At 38.1% G+C, this 15,543-nt stretch overlaps 1 protein-coding gene and 3 non-coding genes across 4 annotated transcripts in view; 2 read left to right on the plus strand and 2 right to left on the minus strand.

Annotated features, from left to right (window-relative positions):
* Positions 1 to 10,472, minus strand: part of LOC145487983 (uncharacterized) — a 31,927-nt gene extending 21,455 nt beyond the window's left edge. Inside the window, exon 1 of the mRNA XM_081466748.1 lies at positions 9,871 to 10,472. The gene's annotated coding sequence lies outside the window, so the exon portion shown is untranslated. The remainder of the gene's footprint in view (positions 1 to 9,870) is intronic.
* A 1,393-nt stretch (positions 10,473 to 11,865) lies between these two features.
* Positions 11,866 to 11,937, plus strand: Trnap-agg (transfer RNA proline (anticodon AGG)). Its single transcript has one exon. It is a non-coding gene; the product is annotated as a tRNA-Pro (tRNA).
* A 1,040-nt stretch (positions 11,938 to 12,977) lies between these two features.
* On the minus strand, positions 12,978 to 13,049 carry Trnap-ugg (transfer RNA proline (anticodon UGG)). Its single transcript has one exon. It is a non-coding gene; the product is annotated as a tRNA-Pro (tRNA).
* Positions 13,050 to 14,071: 1,022 nt separating this feature from the next.
* Positions 14,072 to 14,143, plus strand: Trnap-cgg (transfer RNA proline (anticodon CGG)). Its single transcript has one exon. It is a non-coding gene; the product is annotated as a tRNA-Pro (tRNA).
* The last annotated feature ends 1,400 nt before the right edge of the window (positions 14,144 to 15,543 follow it).

A 15,543-nucleotide genomic window follows, 5' to 3' on the forward strand; every position in this document is an offset into this window, starting at 1 on the left:
TGACATAACTTTGTGAATTCTCTATTCCCCTTAAATTTTATCTCATCAGGTTGATAGAATGCACTCTCAGAGTGTTCCATGATTGTCTTCAGTCGCTACAATTTTCCGGAAAAAAGCAATAGTTTTCTTAATTTCCTTTTACTTTGTGTTAGGACTTTTTAGCATGCCTGTAATTGGCCCATGGGCATTACGGGAAAATAATTTTCAAGTAAAGAATTACATTCGTTTTAGTGTTGAGTAGTTTAAATTGTTATGAATTAGGCATTTCTTTTTATTTTTTATTTTTTATATTTTTTATTTTAGTCGCACGCAATGTTTTATGATTTTACTGAGGTATACCATGTAAATGTAAATAATGCACTGGAATTGGCCAATCAGAGTGTGCATTATATCGGCTTTAAACACAAACCATATATAATAAATGACTTGTATGTAAATTATATTTTTATTACAGAGAACTGGACAGGGCAAGAACTTCTTTTGTGAATTTATATATTAATTCCTCTCAGTGCTGTCAAAATGTCTCAGGAACCTTCATTTCTGATAATCTATTATTTTCCACCATACCTACAGCACAGAAGCTCACCAAATCCTAACTGATAACTAACATGTGTGTATCTCTAGCCTTTGCTGTGTGCTATATGTATATTCTGTTATCCTGCCTTAACTGCTAGAAACAATTTTGACAGAGCTGTTGCAACAGTTTCACTTAAATTGAATTCCAGTAACAGCGCTACATGTAGCAGTGTTATTGAGTATGAACTTTATGGAGGATTTTAAATTTTTATTTTTTTATGATTACAGATGACAACAAAATATACATATGTATACATAACCTGATGCTGGTGTTGGTTACAAACCGTAGTTCATAATGGTCATCCTATTACAGGTAAGGGAGAAAAGTTCAGAGAGTTTAGAACATTTCTTCCCCCAGCACACCTTCTGTCTATAGGTGCAATAATTGAGAGGTTATATATATATATATATATATATATATATATATATATATATATATATATATATATATATATATATATATATATATATATATATACGAAGAGTAATGTAAAGTTAGTGTATAAACTTAGCATTAAAATCTGACATTTGAACACCTCCTTTGCTAAAATTAGTCACGATTTAATTGTTATCACTCCCTGTGAATTCATAGAGATTCCAGAGGCAAATTATCACCTAATGTCGAAGTCCTGTCTTCAAGTGAGGGAAAATGACACAAAAGAGTTACAATGAGAGTAAAAAGAATTGTGAATGTTGATATGGTGTACATTATACATCATGTAAAGGTATTTGATGAGTGCCAAAGGCATAACATTTCATGTATTGCTTTTTCAGGACAAATTATATAACAGTGATGTTTTAAAAGGTGTGATCAGAAAAATAATGAGTACATTGTCCAGGCAGCACCAGTTTATGGACGGCATAGGCAGACAGTAAGAGGAACTGTAAACACTACCACGTAAGTTAGTTTTATGCTTATGACTTCTTGTTCTTGGATTTTGTGTCATTTCATCACAAGAATAGGTAATGAAAGATGCAATAGTTGTTGCAATATATTTTTGAAGGAAAACTTATAAGTCTGCCTATGCTGGATAACAGCCATGTGTAAACTGAATGTGAAACAAACACTCTGTTAAAGATGGGGTAACCCTAAAACCCAGAAACTGGAATCCAGAATCTGGAACCAAAAACCGGAATCCAGAAACTGGAAACCAGAATCCGCAAATCAAAGAAAATAAGTTCTTCAAATACACGAAAATTGTTTTGCTTAGCTTTTCAACTGTAAAAAGTAAGCTGCCAAGTAAAAAGGACCTCAAACTTAACCTTTTTCGAAACAAAAATTCCCTGTATGTTGAAATCGTGCAACCGTTATTTTTAGTGAGGGCTATGATTATGAGAATCTCAGTAAAGTGCGTCTTAATTTTATTCCAAGCACCTCGAGAGTGTCTAAAATAAGCTTGCTGGTAATTGCCATTTTGTTTAATAAGTGATCTTCAATTTACCGGGAGTATAAGTTTATCCTTTATGTCTAGTAGATACTGAACAAGATAGAAAATGTCATAGAGAACAGGATATCCGTCAGTGGCAGCCCCCTGTACATTGACAGTCACGCCCCCCACTTTCGAAGTCTAAAGGCTAACCCATCTGGTCTAAATATGAAATTTGATTTTTCCAACAGATACGAGACCAATTCCAGATTAACACAATTTCCACACTGATACTGTGACAAATCAGCCTTTCATATTCTTGGCGGCCATCATATTAAAACAATTTGTAGAAATGTTGCACACTTACTTCCATCTGCTTCTCACTTGCTAACAGATCAGACCACATGTTGTTAAACGATGCTAAAAGACTGCCAGAAACTCACTGCAATAGCCTATAATAGCTTGTTGTTAATGTGCTGCTCACCAGTCTTCTCAGAGCAATTTGATCTAGACAAGAAGCAGGCTCTCACCAGGGCCAGCTTGAACAAAAGATGGGTAACTTAGCCTATGAGCAGGCTCTCGTGTTTGGGCTGGGGGCGTGAGTGGCAAAGCCGCATGAAGGCTCTTGGTGACATGCCAATGCAGAAAAACACTAGACACCTATTTAGCCTGCTCAGACACTAGAGACAGATACTAGAGCCTGCTCGCAGGCTATGAGTAACTCTATCCACCCAAAAAATCAGTAACCCTGACTTGGATAGTGATGTACCCAATGGATAGCTTTATGCAGCTTTTGAACAACCGGGCCAGAAATATAGCTAAGGGTTGTTCAGAACTTGTCAATAATTTTTTAGCAATTACAGTCTGTGGCTGAAGTAAAGCCAAGAAAATAAATGACAACAAAATAATTTTTGCTCATATTTATTTATTAGACATTGCTGAAGTGAATTATTTCTATCATCATTCATAATATCTGGATTCCAGATTCTGGTTTTTGGTTCTGAATTCCGGATTCCAGATTCCAGATTCTGGATTCCGGATTTCGGTTTCCAAATTCAGTGTTTTAGGAGTGCCCCAGATGATGTATGTGCATATGTTAATCTTGAATAATCTGAAATTTCAGAGAGTTTAAAAATATCATATCATATCTGTGATGGTTCTGAGGTGGAGGGCTGTTACATGTACATGTAAATGTCTCATGCACGATTTTTCTCTCGTTATGATTCAGGTGCAAATAGTTTCTGTATCTGTTGATGTGCAACAATCTACACCAATATTTCAACCTAATAATGTACAGTGTATATTAATTAACCAAATTATGCTGTTTTTAGTTGACCAGTGCTACTACATAGTAATGTGATGTTGAAGGGCACAAATTTAAAAACACGCCCAGTGTCAACTTGTCAAATATATGAACTGGCCAGACAGTGTAGATTAAAATTTCTCTGAAAGGTAAGATGTTTCTTAAACATTATTTTGTAATTAATGATTTCTCAGACATTGTTTTCTTCAAGAAAAGATTCATACCCCACATGGAGGTTTTTTCTCTATTAGAGCTCTTGATACCTGATACTTTAATTTGGAATTTCTAGAGACTGGCCATGAATGGGTGTTGGGTGTGAATATCTTCTGGAACTGCACATTCATTCATTGAGTAAGCAAGAACATCTGTATTTATCCTGACAAACTCTGATTTTCTTCTGGAAGCTGAACTCATATACAGTTGTGCAGTTATATGTACAACCAAACAGCCTGGATGACCCTGTGATTGGGACTGTGCACATTGTTGTAACCCTCAATGTTCCAGTTTCTTGTTTGAAGCAAATTGCATTTGCTCTTGAAAGCAAGTGGCGAAGTTCATAACAGTTATGTAAGTTTGCTTTGTATTTCAGGGCAGAGCCTGCCACAGTGAAAGTTGGAGTACCAACCCCTAGCATTTGATTCACTACTAACACTCAGTAAACAACTAACAATGAAGTACACTGTATATCAAAGAAAGGAATTACATGCCTGTTCCTGTCAGTCAATATATGAACAGTTTACAGATGGGGAGCCTGTATTAAAACATCAAAGATTTTCAAAGCAACCATGTCCTGGTGAGATATTTCTGAGGAAATATAAATTTAAGGTCCTTATGATTGCTTATAGGCACTGATTTTTATTGTAAACAATATCTTACTGAGTGTATTTTTCTTGTGTACTAATTGTTGTAGAACACAGACATCACTGTTATGACAGAGATATTAATTTGTGAAAAGTTCTATAAACAAATGCATCTGGGAACAAATTAATTTATCATGGATGCAGCTTCTGAGAGATCCCCAATATTAATGGAACATACACTGTTCATACATGTAAAAGAGTTCAGTAATTCATTACTTATGATTGTAATGCTTTGTTTGGTTTCTCTGTATTTACAGACAACTTGATGGGATTATAGATTCTGCACCAAGTTGATTGAATAAACTGACTTGGAGGTTCAGTTCTGCAACCCATCCTGTTTGTAGTAGTATCATAGCTGCAACATTGTGACAGATACACTGGATTACATTATTAAGAAACACATATTAACTAATTATTTTTAAGTGCCTTTTAAATTAATCAGTTTTTCTTAGAGATAATTTACTCATGGTTTAAATAATTGGCTTTTTGGCTTTAAAATGATATTTATTGAGCTTTTAAATCAATTTTGTGATAATCTGCATTGGACATGGCATAAATTGATATTTTGCCAACACGAAATGGAGAACTGGGTCTTAAGCAAAGTTGCAGGATTAACATTTTTGTAGAAAGAAAGGGTTGAGAAATTTGTGACATTCTACAGACAGCCTTGCCATTCGCAATGTCCGATAAGGTTAATTTGTGCCATTCTGTTGTAGAAATAGTGTTCTCTAATTTATAAATTATTTCAATCTGTTGTTTAAATGATTGCCTTATAACCCCATGTCTGGCTTTGGTGCATGTAGGATATTGATGTATTTTTTAGCCATTTTGCTGTAAATTATCTTAATTGATGTGTCAATCAAAACATATCTTGGATATGCTGGGCTCTTCTGACAAATGCACCTATGCCTGATAACCTTGGAGTGCATTTGGTTGTGTAGTGCAGACAAAATACATGTACATAATATAACTTCCTCTTAGCTTACTGATAATTCTTGGTATAATTTAATCATAGCAAAATTAATTAATGGAACCCAATAACAGCTCTCGTAGTCCACAATGCCAGTCGAGAAAAGAACAAATCACATTGAAATTGAATAATAAAATTATTATTAGAAGCCTATGCAAGTATTCATGATCAGCAAAAAAAAGTATCGTAAGTACCATTCATGCGAGGGTGATTTTGCTTATTGCAAACCCTTACAGCAGGAGGAGACTCCATACAATAGCGAAGATGGTTAAATGTATCTTTGGGGACAAGTTAGAAAACAAAACTTTCCAACTTTTCACATATGTATACTGTTTTGGTATTTTTGTGAGATTTCATTTGGTAGAGATTCAGGGACTGAGTATATTGTAACCACTGCATTTCAATCAGTCCCCACAACAAAAAAATGTGTAAACTTCTTTTGTGTGGGAGTCCCCATGTTAACTAAGGAAGAATATAATGATTAATAACAATGCCTTGTCTTTCTGAATAAGGCAGGAAAGAACAAGAAATGCCACCAAAAAGCACAGAAGACAGTTCTGTTCTGTGATCAAGATTTTTGGTGGCTTGCAAGAAATCCTTGAAATCATGGCTCTATATTTCATAATCACACCATCTTACACCTCGATCTGCTGATGTAATACTATTTCCGGCTGAAACTATTAAATCATTCACAATTTACCTCATACATGTTGGATTATTTTCATTAGTAACAACATTCCGAAAAATAACTGAGGAGCTCCGCTTTTAGGCTGGCCTAAATCTATATATTATTTATTTACTTACACTGCTCAGAATTATCTACTGATAGGATTAAGTACATGCCTCCCTTTCCTAACATTTAATATGTTTATGAGGAATGCTTAACGAGCGCCTCTCCGCGACGTGGCTAGCCTGTTTACGGTTAGCTATCGAAATGAGAATACGATATTAGATACAAGTTTTGCAGTGTGCAGTCTGCATCCACCACACGCCAGTCACCCGGTCATAGGCGTACGAACTAAGGGGGGTGGGGGTGGGGGGGGAATGAGAGGGACTGCTGCCCCCCCCCCCCCAGCTACGGAAATTTCGGGCAAAACGCTCATGTTTAGGGCAACGACACTTGAGAGAAAACGTTACAGAATAATGCTGTTGGCGTGATTTTCGTAAATGAAGGTTGTTACCTTTTATGTCTCTCTGTGTTATTAGACGCCCGACAGGGGCTCTAGGCCGTCAAGTGGTTTCTTACTAAAAAGAGTTGCTACCTAAAGTAGAACCGTGTTAAGTGTACCATTTATATCTGCTACTGATTTGAAGTATCGTTGCGCACCGAAGACACCACGGTAATCAGTCGCGACAGCGGCCTTTCCTTTCCTTTCCGGCCTTTTCTTTAAGGTTTCGAGGCTTGTAAGCTACTTTCTCTGACATTTGCCTTGCAATAAAGGACTTAGACTGAAATGACTTGAGTGACCAGGGATTTTCTGTTGGCTACAAGTCGGTTAAATGTGTATCGTGGAAATCCACGATAAGGATATTATTTCCTTTCACAATTTTCCATCGACAAAACAAGAACACGTATCAAAGCAAACGTAGACCAAGACTTGTTTTTGTCGAAGCTCTGAGAAGAGCCGTTTGGAATGTCCTAACAATGGGGTGTTTTAATTTTTTTTCTTGAATTTTTCTTTGGAGGTCAGTGTTTCTCTGGTACGTCCATGTTGTTTACCATCTTATTCACGTGGCTTCTGAATTCATGGAAGGCTTGCAGTGTAAGCTGCAAGTCTGCTGTGGCCAAAACAAATACTATCTCGAAGGACTTCTCGCAATTCCCCGTGTTGTTCTTTGAACGTCGCGAGTATGTCGAGACGCTCGTCTCGAATATAGGATAGCTTCCGGCTGTAACGGTCGTCCAAACGGCCCCTGTCTATGTTGCTGATCAGCCTATCTCTGAACGAACGCCATAAACGGAAGTACTTTTCTTTTAATGAGTTTTAGATTCACTAGCTAGATTGAGACCGTTGATAGAGGTTATTGAGAATGTAAGCTTTTAATATAACTATCTTTCTGAACGCTTTTGTTTTTCACGCATTTTGAGTGCGTTTGCACCCCGATTTCAACACTCACATTCGGGCATTGCGTATTTTTTTCGGGCAAGGTCACTGCACCGCAACCCCAAGCCGAAGGTGCCCGTACGCCTATGCACCCGGTTGGAATAACCGAGCAGCCAAACATAAAATAGTGTTGTTTGATTCGAATATATTGCATTCAAGAGGAAAATGATTCACTTTAGTTTGAGTAGAGAGAATTTGAAAGTAAGTAGCTGTGGTAGTGTCACGACTCGGATGAACTGACATCAATCAGACTGCTCAGATCTGTCACGTTATGTAAACAAGACCCACTAACTGAAGGAGTCAATTAAAGTTAAATTACGGCTATCTTTAAAATGAGGAACGGGGAATCGGGGAATGGGATGGGGAACGGGGAATCGGGGAATGGGATGGGGAACGGGGAACGGGGAACGGGGAATCTTTAAAATGGGGAATCTTTAAAAGCGGGAATCTTTAAAATGGGGAATCTTTAAAAGCGGGAATCTTTAAAATGGGGAATCTTTAAAAGCGGGAATCTTTAAAACGGGGAATCTTTAAAAGCGGGAATCTTTAAAATGAGGAATCTTTAAAAGCGGGAATCTTTAAAACGGGGAATCTTTAAAAGCGGGGATCTTTAAAACGAGGAATCTTTAAAGTGGGGAATATTTAATAGCGTTAATCTTCACTGAAAAGTGAACGAGAATCTCTCAGTTTCCCACCGGAAGCTATTTATTCTCTCACATGTATCAACTCAACAGGTACAGAGACAGTTGTGGAATTTATTCATTGTAATTTTATTGCACGCTATTAAAGCACATCGGTTTAGCGGGATAGTGGAGCGGTTCAAATCTCGATTCTCACTCTGAGATCCGCTAGACCGACCAAAGAATCTAACCGCCTGGATTTATCTTAACTCCGGACTGTGACGTTTAGTTTCGCAGCGATGGATATTTGTCGTAGCCTTATCATGTGCTGATGGAAGGACTTACGACTTAACGACAAACATATGGCAGGGAAAACACGTTTTTGATTGTTTAATCGATAAATCAACACTGAGTCCCCTCACATGACGTCGCTAAAATTCAAACTACAAAACTATCAATCATCCTGAGATTTTACTTTCATGATGTGTAAGAGCAGCTGAAAACTAATAGTCATACAAACTTTTGCTCCAAGTGGGTTCTTGGTTTTGTAATAGACTGCGCTTGAATTTCTAATCTTTTGCGTGACGCGGCATTTACATGACGGGCAAGAAAGCTGTCATGTTGGTTAAAAGAGTGACTTATTTCGGAGAATTTGGCTATCTGAACAGTTCATGTATTAAAAAAAGTATTATTTTTAAAATGTTTTTGAGTTCCTGAAGAGATAAATTCACGCTTTTGTAGCAAAACTCAGTGACAGATGTTTCTGTTGGTTTCCGGCCGCCATCCGGATGGGCGCCAGCATGGCGTCTCCATCAAAATCTCTATAAATTTGGGTAAAAAAATTCTCCACATGTCTTGCGTAAGAAACATTGCTGTGACCTGAATCTTAGCGAAAGTCATTGCATATTTACCTTCTTTCTCTTCAAGATTCTGGACTTTATCATTTGAACTGTTTTGATTTTGATTTTGTTTATTTTGAATAGCATGACACTGAAAACCGGCAATAAGGCAATTCGATGCTCGATGCCCGAACGATGTGACGGCGAATTTCGCGTATAATCCGTCATTGGGTGCTTAATGATACCTCTTTCTACGCCATGTAGTCATGCGAAGACAATTTCAAAGTGCCCATTGCATTCACTTTAAAGAGGAAAGAATCGGTCGCTTTGAAGGTCTTCCACAGTTTAAGTGGAATGATCTCGGCGAACAAGATGTGATAGGGGAAGGGTCGTTTGAAGCCGTTTTTATCACAAAAACCAGGAACAAGGACGGAAAGTCAAAACAGTGGTTGACAAGAAATCACCCGCTTTTAATAAAGAATTCCCTATTTTAAAGATTCTCGCTTTTAAAGATTCCATATTTTAAAGATTCCCGCTTTTAAAGATTCCCCGTTTTAAAGATTCCCGCTTTTAAAGATTCCCCATTTTAAAGATTCCCGCTTTTAAAGATTCCCCGTTTTAAAGATTCCCGCTTTTAAAGATAGCCGTTAAATTACAATACGGTATACAGTTTACGTATATTAAGGAGATGAAGAAACTAAAAGTTGAATAGGACTTAACTTGACCGGGTTGACTCGTGACAGGAGCTTAATTCAGCAACTACTTCATTTACTCAGGTGCTCAACGGACTAAAACCCGAAACAACGAAAATAACTGAGGCACAGAAGCGAAACAGCGAAACGAGCGAAGCGAAACAACTGCCAACGAAACAGATACATAACTCTTATCATTATTGAGAAATAACCGTGAACATGCTAACCTAAGTGTTGTATTTTGGCGAACAGGATTGCTACTGATTCAGGCTAACCAGAGTAAAGGACTGCAGGTCCCTGACAGTCTCCTTGCACTCCAATTAATCTGCACGGCACTTCTGTCGGTCTCCTGTTAGAGTCGCGCTTTCAACTGTGATTTTCGTTCATTTCGTTTTATTTCCGTTGTTTCGGCATCTTCGTTTCGTTCGGTTTTTAATTTAGAACAGGCTGCCCACTACGAGACATGGATACTACTTTGTGGATCAGGGATATATGATTTGAAAATATGACTGCAAAATAAATCAAGCAAACAACAAACCTGATGATCTTGCGTGAAATCCTATGGACTGAAATCCGTGATGAACTTGAAGAGAAAGGTACTTGATCGTGGTAGGCGGATGCGCAAGGTTAAAGAAGGCGAAGCTTTATCGAAACTTATCACTACAGTGGACTGTGTTCACTGGAAGAGCAATTTAATTTGGTATTTTTTACGGCTAGAGGTGTGTAGTGGCTCTAGACTACTGACCAACGACACCTCTTAGAATTCAGAAGTTTCGGCATTCGAATAAAGGATTCCCTTCAGGAGTGGTGTTCGTGACTAACTATTTACTTTTTGTTGTTGTCGCACGATTCACGATATGTTCTTGAGAACTGTGGGAAAAGTGTGCGAGGAAAACGTATTTAATGGAATGAAAAGAAAGAAAGGAAGGAAGATTACCCTCCCTTAGTTTTAATGAGCGAGTCTTTCCCAGCCCCTCCTGGGTAAGCAGGTCAGTTTTTCAGCGATACAGACGCTGCCTAAAGGCGAATTTGCATGATGGCGTCATCTGACGACAACCACCAGTATCCTTCAATTTTTCTTATTCTTATGCTAATTAGAGCAACTGTTATTTCAACCCCGCTGGGGTTTCAAAATTTAAATAATAAAGAAAAATCGAAAGGAATTGTGGTAGTTGTAGTCAAATGACGACAACGTGCAAATCTGCTATTGGCAAGCTGTCGACCTTACAACCTCTCCTTCCGCGAAAAATGCATAAGCAACACATACAGACACATAAACGTCAAATACCTTTGAAGTCACCACGAAAGTCGGACATGCACCAGTAGTCTGTCCAAGGACTCTCTATTTTGTCTCGGGTGCGTTCCTTTGGGATGATCTGGATCAGGATCAGTGATCCAAGATCACTCGGATCGTGGTTCATCAAAGGATCTAGGAACCGACGAATCCAGCTGGCTGGTCACGGATTCATCGGTTCCTTTGATGCACCTTGATCAAAGTGATCTTGGATCACTGATCCTGATCCAGATCACCCCAAAGGAACGTATTCTAGTTCGTCGGTCGCAAGTAAAAGTAGCTAAAAGTAATTTGACAAAACCCAAACGCAAGGTGGCCCTGGGGGCTTCGCAGCCGCTCTCGCGCACTCGAAGAGAAAAAAAAAAAAAAAAAAATTTAGCCAAAAAAAAAAAAAATGAATAGTCTTCGGTTAGTCTATGTAATAAAGAATATATGAATTTTGTTTCTCGAGTTAACAACAATATTTTCCCACTCCTTGCGCTCGTCCGTAAAATACTGTTTCTACAGTCGAAAATAAAATCCTCGTACCGCCGTACCAGTAGAGATAAAATACCATGCTTTTTGTAATCCGTTTTATTATCTTCCGTTCGTGGACTAGAACAAAGCGGCCATGCACCCGCAGTACGAGTCAGTAAGAACCGAGGCGATAATAGTCTTTTTCTTCGCAGCTAACTAAGTAAAGAAAATGCCAGAGTGCGTCTTCTAATATTTAATTCGAGAATTTGGGCCTTAATTAGACGAGGAACAACATATGTTGTTCAAAATGTCACAACTATCATCCTACCGGTCGGAACCTTGACGAGCGAGTTGCTGGACGCGGGCGACAAGAAGACACAAAGTCTGTCGTATGTTTTTTTACTCAGTTTTACAGGCTGATACTAGTTTGGAGTTATAAATTCCTTTTTGTCAACACTCAATGCAGTCTCCGAGAAAAGATGCCCAACTTCAATGCCCTTTGACGTCAAGACAATACAGTTTTTCCTGTATGTCGAATCCTGATTGGTCAATTAAGGTGCAGTAGCCATATAGCCGTATCCAAGGGGCATATCATCAGAAAAATGGCCATCTTACCTGATCCCAGAAATTACTTGACCCTACTTTTATACCAGATAGATAGCGCGCCAGAATTCATTATGAAAAGATGTTTTTGGCAAACAGGTGTGAAGATTGACGCTGGTAGCAGGTAACCGAGACTTTCTATGCATTAAATACTTATTTAGAAATCTATCGGTCAGCGGCGGCCTGTTGGTCTAGTGGCATGATTCTCGCTTAGGGTGCGAGAGGTCCCGGGTTCAACTCCCGGACAGGCCCTTTTTAATTTTTTTTTTTCTTTTTTTTTTTTCGTAGATTCACCTGAACATTTATATTTTGCAAGGTTGCCGTTGGAGTAGGGCTTGATAACTTTGTCTATACAACACTTACTATTAAATGACTGTCTAGGGATTGGGAAGCGAAGGCGTCAAGGCACATATTGAGCTTACTTCGCGGAAAACACGATGAACATTTTAAGAGAAATTTTTCACGATTAATTGTCAAAAATCGTTTAAGATTCGGAAAATTGACGAACGTAAACTCAATCACAGATTCAGACCAGTAAGCAAGCACACGTACCGCATATCTTGTGCCACTAACAGCGTGGTTACTAAGTTACGGTTTCGCGCCTTCTTAACCGTGATTCCACGAATGATAGAAATGATACGCGTTCTTCCGGAAAAAATTCAGAGAAAATTCAGCCCTGAAGCAGCTAAATCCAAAGACGAATCACGTCTGCTCGCAGGCGAGAGCAGTTCTCCTGCGTTAGCGTCGAAGTCTACGCGAAATTCGAAGTGAAAGAACGAACCTTGGAGGAGTTCGTGACGTAGGTCTTACGAGAGAAGGCTTGGAAAGCCGGTGCAAACACTCTTTCAGTGTCTTTGTGGCTCAAACCAATGAAGGAACAGGAGGACTGACATTTAGTGCAACTTCGTTTTCTGCATGAATGTGAGTGAGTCTTATGTTTTTATTTCAACTATTCAGAGTTGAGATCACGATTTTATATTTTATCTCGGTTAGTATTTGTTCATTCAAATATCTCATGTTAGCAGAATTCTAAGAGCTTATCTATCTGCTGGGGTTCTCTTGAAAATTGTTAGAGGATATGAGGATATTTATTATTGCGTTGAGTTACTTTAAGTTGAGGTTTAGGCGCCAATATCACTGTGATCGGTAGAAAAACGAAGAACTATTTTTGCACCCAAGTTAAAACGGATTTATTTTGATAACAGAAATTTAAAAAAAAAAGGGTAAAATGTGAAAAAAACATGCGAAAAGAAAAGAAATTAAAAGAAAAAAAAAAAAAAAAAAATACCAGAGGGCCTGTCCGGGAGTCGAACCCGGGACCTCTCGCACCCAAAGCGAGAATCATGCCACTAGACCAACAGGCCTCACCCGTTACATGAGTGGAAAATTTAACTATGAATTACTTTATAATCGAGATTTGTTCAGTAAATCGATCACCAGGTTTCTTTTATCGGGTGAAATGTACATTTTTCGAACAGATTTTTATTGTAGTTATCAGTTCTTTAAACCATAAGGTAATTTAAGTCTCAATACTTCAACTGAAAAGCGCTAATAACATGTCGTAAGAGTTGACAGAGACAGCTGACGACACAGTGGTCTTTAAGAGGGTTACTTTCGGAGCTTTCGATTTTAAAGATAAATATTCTATTCGAAACAGCTCAACCACGACCTCATAGCAATATAACCCATTTTTCCACACAGCTATTACCCGCAGTACACTTTTCGGGAGCAAGCATTTCATCTGTGTGCGTGTCAGTCAGACACAGCCTCTGAAATGGATCGTGTTTTTTAGCGAATTATCGCTTTTATCTTAGACAATTAACCACGATTTAGAAGGAAAGAAGTCAACAAGATAAAACGGATCGTGAATTATCAAATTTTCAACAGTATATGCTTGATAAACCCGCCGAGCGCCAGTGGAATGAACTCCCGTTCGCCGGATCACTTGAAGTGTCCGATAGTTGCGTGACCAGCCGTGCGTGACACAACACCGATCAAAATTTGCATTTTCGCAGTTTATGGTAATTTCATTACAAGCAGTCGGCAGTGGGATCGTTTGTCAATTGTTATGTGAAGGTAAACAAGAAACGAGTTAGAGCTCTACTGCTTTTACAGTTCGTGATAAAATACAGAGAGCATAACCTTAAATTTTTGCGGTGTTTTCCTAACCAGCGCTAGAGACAATTTCATAACATCTGGATATGTTCGATCGCCGACGAATTCCCGATGAATAAGTACATCTAACGATTCGTGAAAGAACCCCTTGTCTCCTTAATCGACCAGATTATATCCGGATGATAAGAACAACCTTACAAATTAAAAGCAAGTCCGTAGCAATAGAACATGTTATTTATATCGCTTGTTTTGTCCATGTTATTGGCATCTTGGCCTGTTGGTCTAGTGGTATGATTCTCGCTTCGGGTGCGAGAGGTCCCGGGTTCGACTCCCGGACAGGCCCGCTCGTTTTTTTTTTTTTCCTTCTAGAATACAGTTATTTTACTTTCACTAAATACAACACATGCAGTAAATAATAATACAGCGCAAAACACTCTTTAAACGTTATGTTATACAAATATACATCTGATGGTAACCTACCTTTAAAAAAAATTTTTCATCTACATCAGGGTATGATGGGCTGCTGGCGTAAACTTAGTCTCTTAAATCAGCTCAAAGAGGTGAAGATTTCTCAAGCTCTTCTAGCTTTTTTTTACATTTATATAAGGATATAACTTGGGGGATTTTTATATTTACGAAAAAACGCATTAGCCTGGTAGCCTCGCCGTTAATCGACTTGTCGGAAGAACAAGAAAGAGAGAAGCCTGGGGGAAGAGTCTGTGATGTTGATTAGACAGGAGAGATTTATTGCTAAAATTTCCAGTTTGCAAGTGTTTGGATGGTTTTTGGATGACTGGTCAGGTCAATACTATTCTAATTTTTTTATTTCTATTTTTTTTTTGGAGGGAGGGTGGGGGTGTTTGATCATTTCATTGGGAACGGCCGCGCTATGTAGAATTTTAATATTATTATTTTTTTAATTTTTATTTTTTGTGGATAAGAAAGTTTTTCTTGATATTGATTACGAACTTTGAGATTTTTACAAATTTTAAGGAATATTCTGAGAACGTTGCCATGCAAAGGCTGAGGTAAACTCAAAAATATACAGACCTACATTTGACTAAACCTCCCCAATAGGGCTCAGTTTTCAGACACAAATAATTTTTGCAAAATTAACATTTACAATAATTTCTAGAAGAGCGGTTTTGCAATTGAGCGTCGTAAAACCAAAACAAACCAATTACTTACCAATTAGACTACTCTACTCAGCCGATTTCAGAATATGCAGTAAAACCAAAACCAAACTAATTACTTGATAACTTTCCGACACAATTGAAAACCGCTCTATACATCGTGAAATGATGAAAAATATTTACTATTAAACAGAACTAAAATTACATCGTAACTTTATACGAAACAAAATGAACTCACGTAAAAAAAGATTAAAGAAGAGTAGTTAGGATGCTAAGAATGTGAGAAATTTCGAAAGAGCCTGTTGTTAGAGTTATTGCAAGTTTCTTGTAGAGTACTTGATTTTGTTAAGACAGATGATAAACCTGTTAGAAAGATATTCGAGGCCACGGCCAGTCGACCGGTCAGGTTTATTTTCACAATTTTTAAAGCGGGATTTACTCGGAGATGCTAACACTTTTAGCGGCGAGATGAGATGAGATGAGATGGGATAAAAAAGACGATAAGAGATGGGAAAGGAAGAGAAGGGAAGACGAACAACTACAATTATAGCTTGCACATGCTTCGAGCTGTGAAATCAGCCCCTTCGATTTGATTTCTGCCAAGAGTAAA

This window comes from Orbicella franksi, chromosome 5 (genome assembly GCF_964199315.1).
Source record: "Orbicella franksi chromosome 5, jaOrbFran1.1, whole genome shotgun sequence".
Lineage (NCBI taxonomy): Eukaryota > Metazoa > Cnidaria > Anthozoa > Scleractinia > Merulinidae > Orbicella > Orbicella franksi.